The 12,200-nt window shown below is 37.2% G+C and overlaps 1 protein-coding gene across 1 annotated transcript in view; it reads right to left on the reverse strand.

Moving 5' to 3' along the window:
* Positions 1–12,200, reverse strand: part of ZNF155 (zinc finger protein 155) — a 71,102-nt gene that overhangs the window by 57,887 nt on the left and 1,015 nt on the right. The gene's annotated exons all lie outside the window — the stretch shown is intronic.

The raw sequence follows: 12,200 nt of genomic DNA on the forward strand, positions 1-12,200 counted from the left end.
GGATAGGAATGAAGATCATTGAGATGCAGGAGTACATTGAAACCCAATCCAAAGAAGCTAAGAATCACAATAAAATGATATAGGAGCTGACAGACAAAATAGCCAGTACAGAAAAGAATGTGGCCAACCTGACAGAGCTGAAAAATATATTACAAGAATTTCATAGTGCAATCTGAAGTATTAATAGCAGAGTAGAGCAAGCTGAAGAAAAACATCTTGGAGCTTGAAGACTGGCTTTCTGAAGTAAAACAGTCAGACAAAAATAGAGAAAAATGAATGAAAAGGAATGAACAAAACCTCCAAGAAATATGGGGTTATGTAAAGAGACCAAATCTACAACCCATTGGTGTCCCTAAAAGAGAGGTGGAGAATCTTAGACCACATACTTTATGTTATCACCCACGACAAATTCTCCACCTAGCTAGAGAGGTCAACATTTAAATTCAGGGAATGTAGAGAACCGCTGCAAGATACTTCACAAGAAGATCACCCACAAGACACATAACCAAAAGATTCTCTATGGTCAAAATGAAAGAAAAAAATGTTTAAGGCAGCTAGAGAAAAAGGACAGGTTACCTATAAAAGGAAGCCCATCAAACTAACAGTGAACCTCAGCAGAAAGCTTATAAGCCAGAAGAGATGGGGGGTCAATATTCAGCATTCTTAAAGAAAAGAAATTCCAACCCAGGATTTCAAATCTGGCCAAACTGAGCTTCATAAGTGAAGGAGAAATAAGATCCTTTTCAGAAAAGCAGATGCTGAGGGAATTTGCTACCACCAGATCTGCCTTGCAAGAGCTCCTGAAGGAAGCACGAAATCTGGAAAGGAAATCCTATTACCAGCTACTGCAAAAACACACTGAAGTGCACAGACCAGTGACACTATAAAGCAACCACACAAACAAGTTTGCTTAATAACCAGCTAATATCATGATGACAGGACCAGATCCAAACATATCAATACTAACCTTGAATGTAAATGGGCTAAATGCTCCAATTAAAAGGCAGAGAGTGGCAATCTGGATAAAGAACCAAGACCCATTGGTATGCTGTCCTCAAGACATCTCACATGCAGTGACACCCACAGGCTCAAAATAAAGGGATGAAGAAAAATCCACCAAGCAAATGGAAAACAGGAAAAAGCAGAGGTTGCAATCCTAATTTCAGACAAAACAGACTTTAAACCAAAAAATATCAAAAAAGACAAAGAAAGGCATTACATAATGGTAAAGAGTTCAATTCAACAAGAAGACCTAACTATGCTAAACATACATGCACCCAACACAGGAGCATCCAGATTCATAAAGCAAGTTCTTAGAGACCTTCAAAGAGACTTAGGCTCCCACACGATAATAGTGGGAGACTACAACACCCTACTGATAGTATTACAAACTTCATTGAGGTAGAAAATTAACAAACATGTTCAGGACCTAAACTCAAAATTGGACCAAATGGATCTAATAGACCTGTAGAGAACTCTCCACCCCAAAACAAGAGAATATACATTCTTCTCATAGCCACATGGCACATACTCTAAAATTAACTACACAATCAGACATAAAACAATCCTCAGCAAATGCAAATTAATGGAACTCATACCAAACACACTCTTGGACCACCACACAATGAAAATAGAAATCAAGACTTAAAAAAATTGCTGAAAACCATGTAATTACATGAAAATTAACGTGCTCCTGAATAACTATTGGGTAAATAATAAAGTTAAGGCAAAAATAAAGAAGTTCTTTGAAACTAATGAGAACAAACACACAACATACCAGAATCCCCGGGACACAGCTAAGGCAGTGTTAAGAGGGAAATTTATAGCACTAAACACCCACATCAAAAAGTTACAAAGATCTCAATTTGACAGCCTAAGGTCACAACTAAAAGAACTAAAGAACCAAATGCAAACCAAACCCAAAGCTAGCAGAAGACAAAAATAACCAGAATCAGAGCTGACTGAAGGAGACTGAGACACAAGAAATCATTCAAAATATCAATGAATCCAGGAGTTGGTTTTTTTGAAAAAAAAAAAAAAAAAAAAAAGATAAAATAAAAAAAGATTGTTAGCTGGGCTGATAAGAAAAGGGAGACGATTCAAATAAACAGAATCAGAAATGACAAGGAGAATATTACCACTGACCTCACAGAAATACAAATAATCATCAGAGAATATTATGAATATTCTATGCACATAGAATAGAAAATCTAGAAGAAATGCATAAATTCCTGCACATATACATCCTCCCAAGACTGAACCAGAAAGAAACTGAATCCCTGAACGGACCAATAACAAGCTTCAAAATTGAATCAGTAATAAATAGCCTACCAAAATAAAAGCCCTGGACCAACAGATTCACAGCCAAAGATTCTACCAGATGCACAAAGAAGAGCTGGTAGCATTCCTACTGAAACTATTTCAAGAAACAGGAGGAGGGACTCTTCCCTAACTCATTCTATAAGACCAGCATCCTCCTGATACCAAAACCTAGTAGAGACACAACAAAAAAGGAAAACTTCAGGACAATATCCTTGATAAATATCAATGCAAAAATCCTCAACAAAATACTGGCAAGCCAAATCTAGCAGCACATCAAAAAGCTTATCCATCAGAATCAAGCAGGCTTTATTCCTGGGATGGAAGTTTGGTTTAACATACGCAAATCAATAAATGTGATTCATTAACATAACAGAACTAAAGACAGAAACCACAAAATTATCTCAATAGATGCAGAAAAGGCTTTCAATAAAATAACACTGCTTCAAGTTAAAAACTCTCAATCTAGCTACTGAAGAAACAAAATAATAAGAGCCACCTATGACAAACCCACAGCCAACATCATACCGAATGGGCAAATGTGGGAAGCATTCTTCTTGAAACAATTCTAAAAGAAACTCATCTTTCTGGCCAGAACACTAGAAAGAGGGCCTCTGTGAGTCAGAATGTATGGGGGAAACTCCCTTTCATCTCTCTTTTTTTTTTTCCTGGCCCTTCCCAATGCCAGCACTGATGGTGGAACTGCACTAACATTAGTGCATATGGGCATGTAAAATCCTGAGTGAAAATGTATGTGTCTACATAGAGAAACTGAAAAAAGAGGTCTCTGTTGTTAAAATGTGGGGAGGGAGAGTTATTATATACTTCTCTTTTCTCTCACCAGAGTAAGCCAAAGGTGACAGGGTGGGAGGCTAAAACTCTGAGAGAATCTCATCTTTTGGGTCAAAGGATCTTGGGAAGAAAGCCCTTAGAATCCAGAGAGTGTGAGAGAAGATTCAGAAGACAGAGCTGGAGAAGGGGATACCTCAGTTTTGTGGATGAACTCACACAATTTAAAGGCTCATCACCAAGCTGCACATTCAAATAACACACCCAAAGGAACATAGAACTGAACTATGTTATAAACCATTGCTCAGATATCAGCTAATCCCTGAGTGGCTCACTGAGCGGCATACCCAAACAGCACAGCAAAGGTTTTAGAACTAACACATAGAGAATATGAGACAAAACTTATGATATGAAATTAAGTACAGGTGCGGTGGCTCACGCCTGTAATCCCGGCACTTTGGGTGACTGACGTGGGCAGATCACTTTGAGGTCAGGAGTTCGAGACCAGCCTGGCCCACATGGTGAAATCCTATCTCTACTAAAAATACAAAAATTAGCCAGGTGTGGTGGCACACACCTGTGATCCCAGCTATTTGGGAGACTGAGGCAGAAGAATTGCTTGAACCCGGGAGGCGGAGGCTGCAGTAAGCCGAGATCATACCACTACACTCCAGCCTGGGTGACAGAGCAAGTCTCCATCTAAAAAAAAAAAAACAAAAACAAAAACAAAAAAGGAAATCAACCTGGTTGGCTGCCTGCTAAAACAAACAAAAACTCAATGTTCTCTATAGATTTTAATAGGACCAGAATCGTGCAACGTATTGAAAATGCTCAGGATACAATCCAAAATTACTTGACATGTAAAAAAAAAAAAAAAAAAAAAAAACAGGTATATCTGACCAACTTCAAGAAAAAAACCATTCAAGAGATTCCAACCCCTAAATGTTCTAGATTTTTGCATTATCAGAGACTTTTAAAAGTTATTGTAATCATACGCCATGAGGTATAGGTAAGCATTTGAAATAAACGGAAATATAAGAGTTGTCAGAAAACTAGAAACGATAAAAGCAAGCAAATGGAAATTTTAGAACTTCAAAATATAAAGCTGAAATTTAAAAATATAATCAGTCAGTAGCAGAATGGAGAGGACAAAGGCAACTCATTGAGCTTAAAAATTTAACAGTATAAAATATCCAATCTGAAGGAGAAAAAGCAAAAATAGAAAAACTGAATTGAGCCCCAAGGACATTTGGGACAACATTAAAAGATCTAACATTCCCATGATTGGAATTCCAGAAGAGGAGGAGAAAGGTATTGAAATAGGAAACTTTTCAAATAAATTATAGTCTAATACGTCACCAATTTAATAAAAGAAATACATTTGCAGATTGAAAAAAAAACTCATTAAAACCTAAATATGTTAAAAACAAAAAAAAACCATATCCCAGCACATCATAACCAAACTATTAAAATATCAAAGTTAAAGAAAAAAATGTTTGAAAGCGTTTCAAGAAAAATTATACATTGCAAATAGGGCAATAACATTTCAAATGAATGCAAATTTTGATCAGAAACCCTGGATGTCAGAAGACAGTCAAACAGCATTTTAATGTGCTGAAAGTAAAGAATTGTCAATCCAGACACTATATTCAAGGAAAATATCCTCCAGAAATGAAAATAAAATAAAGACCTTCTCAGACAAAAGAAAACTAAGAGAATTCATCACTAGCAGATATACTTTAAAAGAAATGCTGAAGAGAAATAATATCAGAGGAAAATTTCAGGAACAAAGGCAGAGAAACAGAAATAGTAAACTTGGTACATATAATACAATATTTCCCCCCTTTAAAATTCTTTAAAATATATGTGATGGTTGAATATAAAAAATTAAAATATTGGTGGGATTTTTCAGAGCATGTAGATATAATACACACACTATAGCATAAAGAGGGGAGGATAAACAGACCTCAATAGTTGTAAGTTTTCTTTGTTTTATGTGAAGCCATAAAATATTGGCTCAATGAGATCGCGCCACTGCGCTCCAGCCTGGGCGACAGTGAGACTCCATCTCAAAAAAAAAAAAAAAAAAAAAAATTGGCGCACAATAATCCACAATATGTTAGGTATGTATAAATGGGTCCCTAAAGCAACACTAAATCGAACAAAATAACAGATAAAACCAAAGTCATGTAGTTTAAAAATAACATGTACAGCCTGGGCAACAGAGTGAGATTCTGTCTCAAAAAAAAAAAAAAAAGTAAATAAAAATAGAGCATTAAAAAATTTCAAATAATCCAAAAGAAGAAAGAAAGGAGGTAACATAGGAACAAAAAGAGACAAACACAAAAATAATAAATTGGTAGGTATAAATCAAACCATATAAATAATTACATTAAATGTGAAGTGTCTAATTTAACTACATAAAGACAATGTTTGTCACATTATTTATTTAAAAAACGAGACCCGGCCAGGCGTGGTGGCTCACGCCTGTAATCCCAGCACTTTGGGAGGCTGAGGCGGGTGGATCACGAGGTCAGGAGATCAAGACCATCCTGGCTAACGCGGTGAAACCCCGTCTCTACTAAAAATACAAAAAATTAGCCTGGCGTGGTGGCAGGCGCCTGTAGTCCCAGCTATTCAGGAGGCTGAGGCAGGAGAATGGCATGAACCCGGGAGGCGGAGCTTGCAGTGAGCTGAGATCGCGCCACTGCATTCTAGCCTGGGCGACATAGCGAGACTCCGTCTCAAAAACAAACAAACAAACAACAACGACAAAAAAGTGACCCAACGATAAGCTATATATAAGAAACTCACTTTAAATATAATTATATAGAGAGATTTAAAATACAGTGATGAAAAATATGTGCCATGAAAGCACTAATCAAAAGATTGCTGATACAAGTGTTGGCACGGATGTGGAGAAATTGGAAACCTTGTGCATTTCTGGTGGAAATGTAAAATGGTGTTGTCACTGTGGAAAACCAATGGTAGTTCCTCAAAAAAATAAACATAAAATTACCATTTGATATAACAGTTCCACTTCTGGGTGTATACACAGAATGATTGAAAGCAGAGACTTGAACAGATATTTGTATAGCAATGTTCATAGCAGCATGAAGGTGGAAACAACTCAAATGTTTGTGGATAAATGAATAAACAAAATGTAGTGTATACATACAATAGAATATTATTCAGCCTTAAGGAATTAAATGCTGGCACATGTGATAACATGAATGAAGCTTAAAGACATTGTGTTAAGTGAAAGAAGTCAGACATAAAAGGACAAATATTGTATGATTTCACTTATATGAGGTACTTAGAATAGTCAAATACACAGAAACAGAAAATAGAACAGCAATTACTCGGGGCTGGAGAGAGAGAGGATGTGAAGTTATTGTTTAATGGGTACTGAGCTTCAGTACGTGATGAAGAAAAAGTTGGAGATGGACAGTAGTGATAGTTGCACAACATTGTGAACATACGTAGCACTACTGTACTGTTCACTTAAACAGAGTTAAAACAGTAAATTTTATGCTATGCATATTTTACCACAATAAAAAGAAAAAATGTATGGCTGATGTGGTTACATTATTATCAGATAATTTAGACTTTAGGTCAATGAAAACTTCCAGGGATAAAGTGAGACATTACACAATTATAGAGGATCCATTCACTAACAAGACCCAACAATCCTAATTGTGTATGCACCTAAAAACAGAGCTCCAAGATACATAAAGCAAAAACTGATTGAACCTAAAAAACAAAATAGATAAATACACAATCAGAAATGAAAAATAAAAACCATTATTTATAATATTAGTAACATTGAAAATATGAAATATTTCTATGTAATTTTTATAGCTATTCTGCCCTCAAGGAGATGGGATATAATTCCCTATTTCCTCCATGTGGGTTACTCATAGCGACTTCCTTCCAAAGAGTACAGTATGAGAAAAGGGAAAAAGGGTGAGGAAACCTAACAAACACTACCTCAGCTATGTGATTAAGGTCAACATCAAGAGTGATAGGTTATATTGATCATGTACCTTTGAATGACATGATAAAAATGGCACTTTACTTCCCCAAAATCCATAACCTTAATTTGATTATGAGGAAAAAAATCCAATTGAGGGATATTCTACAAGACACCCGACCAGCACTCCTCAAAACTGTCAAGGTCATCAAAAACAAGGAAAGTCTGAGAAACGATCACAACCAAGAGGAGCCTAAGGAGACATGATAAACTAAATGTAACAGGATATTCTGGATGGAATACTGGCACAAAAGAAGGACAATAGTTTAAAACTAAATAAATCTCAACAAACCATGGACTTTAGTTAATAATAATGTATCAATATTGGTTCATTAATTCTAGCAAATGGAACATACTAATGTAAGAAGTTAATAACAGGGGAAATTGGGTATAGGATATATGGGAACTCCCTCTACTACCTGCTCAATTTTTCTGTAAATCTAAAGCTTTTAAGTATGAGGTTTATTTTATTTTAAAAACGACTATTTAAAGGTAAATCTGATCAAAGACATTCATGACATCTATATTGAAAGCCATAAAATATTGCCAAGAGAAATTAAAGAGGCCTAAATTAATGGAGCAATATAGTATGACTAAGGATTGGAAGATACGATATTGTTAACTCATCAATTCTTACCAAATTGATCTATAAATTGAATGCAATCCCAGTTAAAATTTCAGCAGGCTGGCCAGGTGTGCTGCCTCATGCCTGTAATCCCAGCACTATAGGAGTCCAAGAAGGATAGATCACTGGAGGCCAGGAGTTCAAGACTAGCCTGGCCAACATGGCAAAACCCCATCTCTACAAAAATTAGCTGGGTGTGGTGGTGCACACCTGTAGCCCCAGCTATTTGGGAGACTAAGGCAGAGAATCGCTTGAATTCAGGAGGTGGAGGTTACAGTGAGCTAAGATCACGCCATTGCACTCCAGCCTGGGTGACAGAGTGAGACTCTGTCTCAGGAAAAAAAAATCAGCAGGCTTATTTGAGGAAATTGACAAGCTGATTGTTAAATTCATATGAAAATCCAAAGCATCTCGAATAGCCAAAATAACCTTGAAAAAAAAAAGTTGGAGAACAGATGTTGCCTGGCTTTTAGACTTTTTATAAAGCTACAGCAATCAAAACAGCATAATATTGGCATCAAATTAGACATATAAATCAAAAGAACACTATAGGGAGTCCAGAAGTCAGAAATAAACCCACACACATATATGGTCAAATGATTTTGTACCAAAGGTCTCAAGTAATTTAAAGAAAGGAAGAGTCTTTTTAAAAAAATGAATTGGAAATACCTATACAAATAGTAATTACTTGGATGACAGGCCTAAATATAAAAGCTAAAGCTTATAAAACTTCTAGAAGAAAACATAGGAGAAAAATCTTATCTTTGGAGTCAACAGATTTATTAGATACAATTTTTTAAACTAACTATAAAACAATTGATAAATTGGACTTCATAAAAATAAAAACCTGCTCTTCAAAAGATTTTGTTAGAGATAAAAATACATGCCGAGTTGAGGAAACTATTCTCACTACACATATCTGACAAAAGGTTTTTTATCCAAAATATAAAAGAACTCTTAATTCATGAATAATAAGACAACTAACCCAGTTAAAAAAATTGGCTCAAGATTTGAGCAGACACTTAACAAAATACATAAATCGCCAAAAAGCACATGAAAATGTGATGAATATTTGGTCACCTGTAAAATGCAAACAAAAACCACAGTAAGCACTACACACTCACAGAATGACTTAAAAAGTCTAACAACACCAAGTGTTGGTGAAGATTGGAGATGCTGGAATCTTCATACATTTTGATGGAAATATAAAAATTACAACCCTTTTGGAAAAGAATTTGACAATTTCTGATAAAGTTAAGCCTATAAAAAAATTACAGAGTGGCATGAGGGAAGTTTTGGGTGTGATGGATATGTCCATTACCTTGATTGTGGCATGGTTTCTTAAGTGTGTACATATATTAAGTCTCATCAAATTAGGTACTTTATGGGCAGTGTATTGCACATCATTTATGCTTTCATGATGCTTTAAAATATAATGTAAGCCAGCAGTTTCACTATTAGGAATCTAAACTACAGAAGTAAAAACGTATGTTTACACAAATCGTTGTCGTGAAATGTCCACATCAGCTTTGCTCATAGTAGCAAAAAATTGAAAGCATTCCAAATGTTTATCAAGAAATAAATGGACTAATAAGTTGTGATATATCCGTATCATTGAAGAGTACTCAACAGTTAAGAACAAATAGTACAACCCGAATGAATTTTAAAAACTTGCTGTGTTGGCTGGGCGCAGTGGCTCACGCCTGTAATCCCAGCACTTTGGGAGGCTGAGGCAGGCAGATCACGAGGTCAGGAGACTGAGACCATCCTACCTAACACGGTGAAACCCCGTCTCTACTAAAAATACAAAAAATTAGCCAGACGTGGTAGTGGGCGCCTGTAGTTCCAGCTACTCAGGAGGCTGAGGCAGGAGAATGGCGTGAACCTGGGAGGCGGAGCTTGCAGTGAGCTGAGATTGCGCCACTGCACTCCAGCCTGGGAGACAGAGCGAGACTCCAACTAAAAAAAAAAATGCTGTGTCAAAAAAGCTTGACACATCAGAGTACATGTTGTATGATTTCATTTGTGTGAGATTCTTTCGCAGGAAAACAACTAATTTTTCATAACAGAAAGCAGATTAGTGCTTGGGGCTGGGGACATGATAGAACAATCATAGCAGGGCTAACGAGAACTTTTTGGGGTGTGATGCAAATATCTATATCTTGAGTATGGTGGCTTTACACAAGTGTACATGTTCATTGAATGTATTGAACTTTATACTTTAAAATGGGTATGTTTTAATATAAATTATACTTAATAAAGTTGATTTTAAAATATTAGCAGTACCACTACCTCTAGCAGTAATAATGTTAAAGGAAATTGAGTTTGTAAAATGTCCAGTGACATCCAAGGATTAAGTAAGGCTATTTTCTCAAATCTGAATTTGAGTAACATATTTAAATCTCATATAGACACACTTATAGGAGAAACATGTTCAGGGTAGTCATCTTTAGATTTGCATTGTTTGGGAAGGGAGCAGCCTTTGCTCACAAGAGCACTAATAAAAGGCCACAAGTTTAGGATTATGAGAGAGATCTGAATTCTGCTAAGATGTAGGGATAAATAATTACTAATCATTATTCTGGAGGTCACATATTTGCAACTTCCCCAATTATCCCTATAAATAACATCGCTGTTGCAGAACCTAAGATTGGCCTTTTGCTGTCTTTTCAGGCTTTTGCATTTTTGATGACCAGACGACCCCACCCAGAACCACAACTCTTGACTCTACCAGTCATGTGACATCCACCCAGAAGAGGTCCACACCCCTGTGATTGCATCCCCAACCAATTGCATCCCCAACCAATAAGCAGCAACCATTCCCTAGCCCCCTGCCCACCAAACTTATCTTTTAGAAACCCCAGCCTCCAAATTTTCAGGGAGGCTGATTTCAGTAACAGTAAAACTTCTGTCAATGAAAAGAATCAAACTCTGTAAAATATTTGAAGAGATTATTCTGAGCCAAATGCAAGCATCCATGGCCCAGGACACAGCCCTCAGAAGACCCTGAGAACATATGCCCAAGGTGGTCAGGCCACAGCTAGGCTTTAGACATTTCAGTGGGACATAAGACATCAAGCAATATATGCAAGACATACACTGGTTTAGTCCAGAAAGGTGTGACAACTGGAAGCAGAGGGGGTTGGGAGTGGAGGGCGGGGTGGGGAATAGGGGTGTGTGAAATGTGTGGGGCTTCCAGGTTATTGGCAGATTCAAAGATTTTCTGGTTGGCAGTTGGTTGAAAGAGTTTACCTAAAGACCTGGAATCAATAAAAAGGAAATGTCTGGGTTAAGATAAGAGATTGTGGAGACCAAGGTTCTTATTATGCAGATGAAGCTTCCAGGTATCAGTCTTCAGAAAGAAGAGATTGTAGATTTTTCTTATCAGACTTAAAAAGGTAGCCCAGGCACGGTGGCTCATGGCTGTAATCCCAGTACTTTGGGAGGCCGAGGCAGGCAGATCACCTGAGGTTGGGAGTTCGAGACCAGGCTGACCAACATGGAGAAACCCTGTCTCTGTTAAAAATACAAAATTAGGCAAGCATTGTGGTGCATGCCTGTAATCTCAGCTACTCGGGAGGCTGAGGCAGGAGAATTGCTTGAACCCGGGAGGTGGGGGTTGTGGTGAGCTGAGATTGCACAATTGCACTCCAGCCTGGACGACAAGAGCAAAACTCTGTCTAAAAAAAAAAAAAAAAAAAGTGTCAGACTTAGTTGATTCTCTCCTGGATCAGAAAAAATGGCCTGGAAAAAGGAAAGGAGATTCTCTACAGAATGCAGATTTTTCTTCACAAACGACAACTTTGCAGGGCTATTTCATGATAGGGCAATGAAACATATTTGGGGTTGAAGTATTTTGACTTCCTTTCTTCTCTGTCATGAGGTGTTATGACAGGTTGGAAAGTAAGTCACATTATACAGGGTTAAATTAAAACCCCTCTCATGAGACTTCATGGTTTGGAAGGCTTGACTCCCCAGACCCTTAGATAGGAATTTGAGCACGAAAAGAAAAAATGGCAGAGTTCAGTCTTCACTCTGGTCTCCCATTTAGCCAGCTCTACGTGTATTAAACTCTTTCTCTATTGCAATTCCTGTCTTGATAAATTGGCTCTATCTGGGCAGTGGGCAAGATGAGTCCATTGGGTGATTACATTTCTCTCTTCCTCTTATTAGAGAGAGTACTTATCCAGAATTTGAAATGGCATTGAGGCAGGGCAGTTTCTTGGCTTTGCTCAGGAAAGAATTCAACAGCAAGCCAGCAGTGGAAGAAAGCAGGTTTATCGAATCAGCAGTGATAAAGCTCAGTGACTGTTTCTTGCAGACCAAGACTAGCCCATAGGCAGTGTGCCCAGAGAAGCAGCATATGGGCTGTTGGCTAGGTATATTTATACCAACTTTTCATTACATGCAAATTAAGGGGTGAGTTACTCAGTA

This window comes from Symphalangus syndactylus, chromosome 17 (assembly GCF_028878055.3).
Source record: "Symphalangus syndactylus isolate Jambi chromosome 17, NHGRI_mSymSyn1-v2.1_pri, whole genome shotgun sequence".
In the NCBI taxonomy this organism is placed as follows: domain Eukaryota; kingdom Metazoa; phylum Chordata; class Mammalia; order Primates; family Hylobatidae; genus Symphalangus; species Symphalangus syndactylus.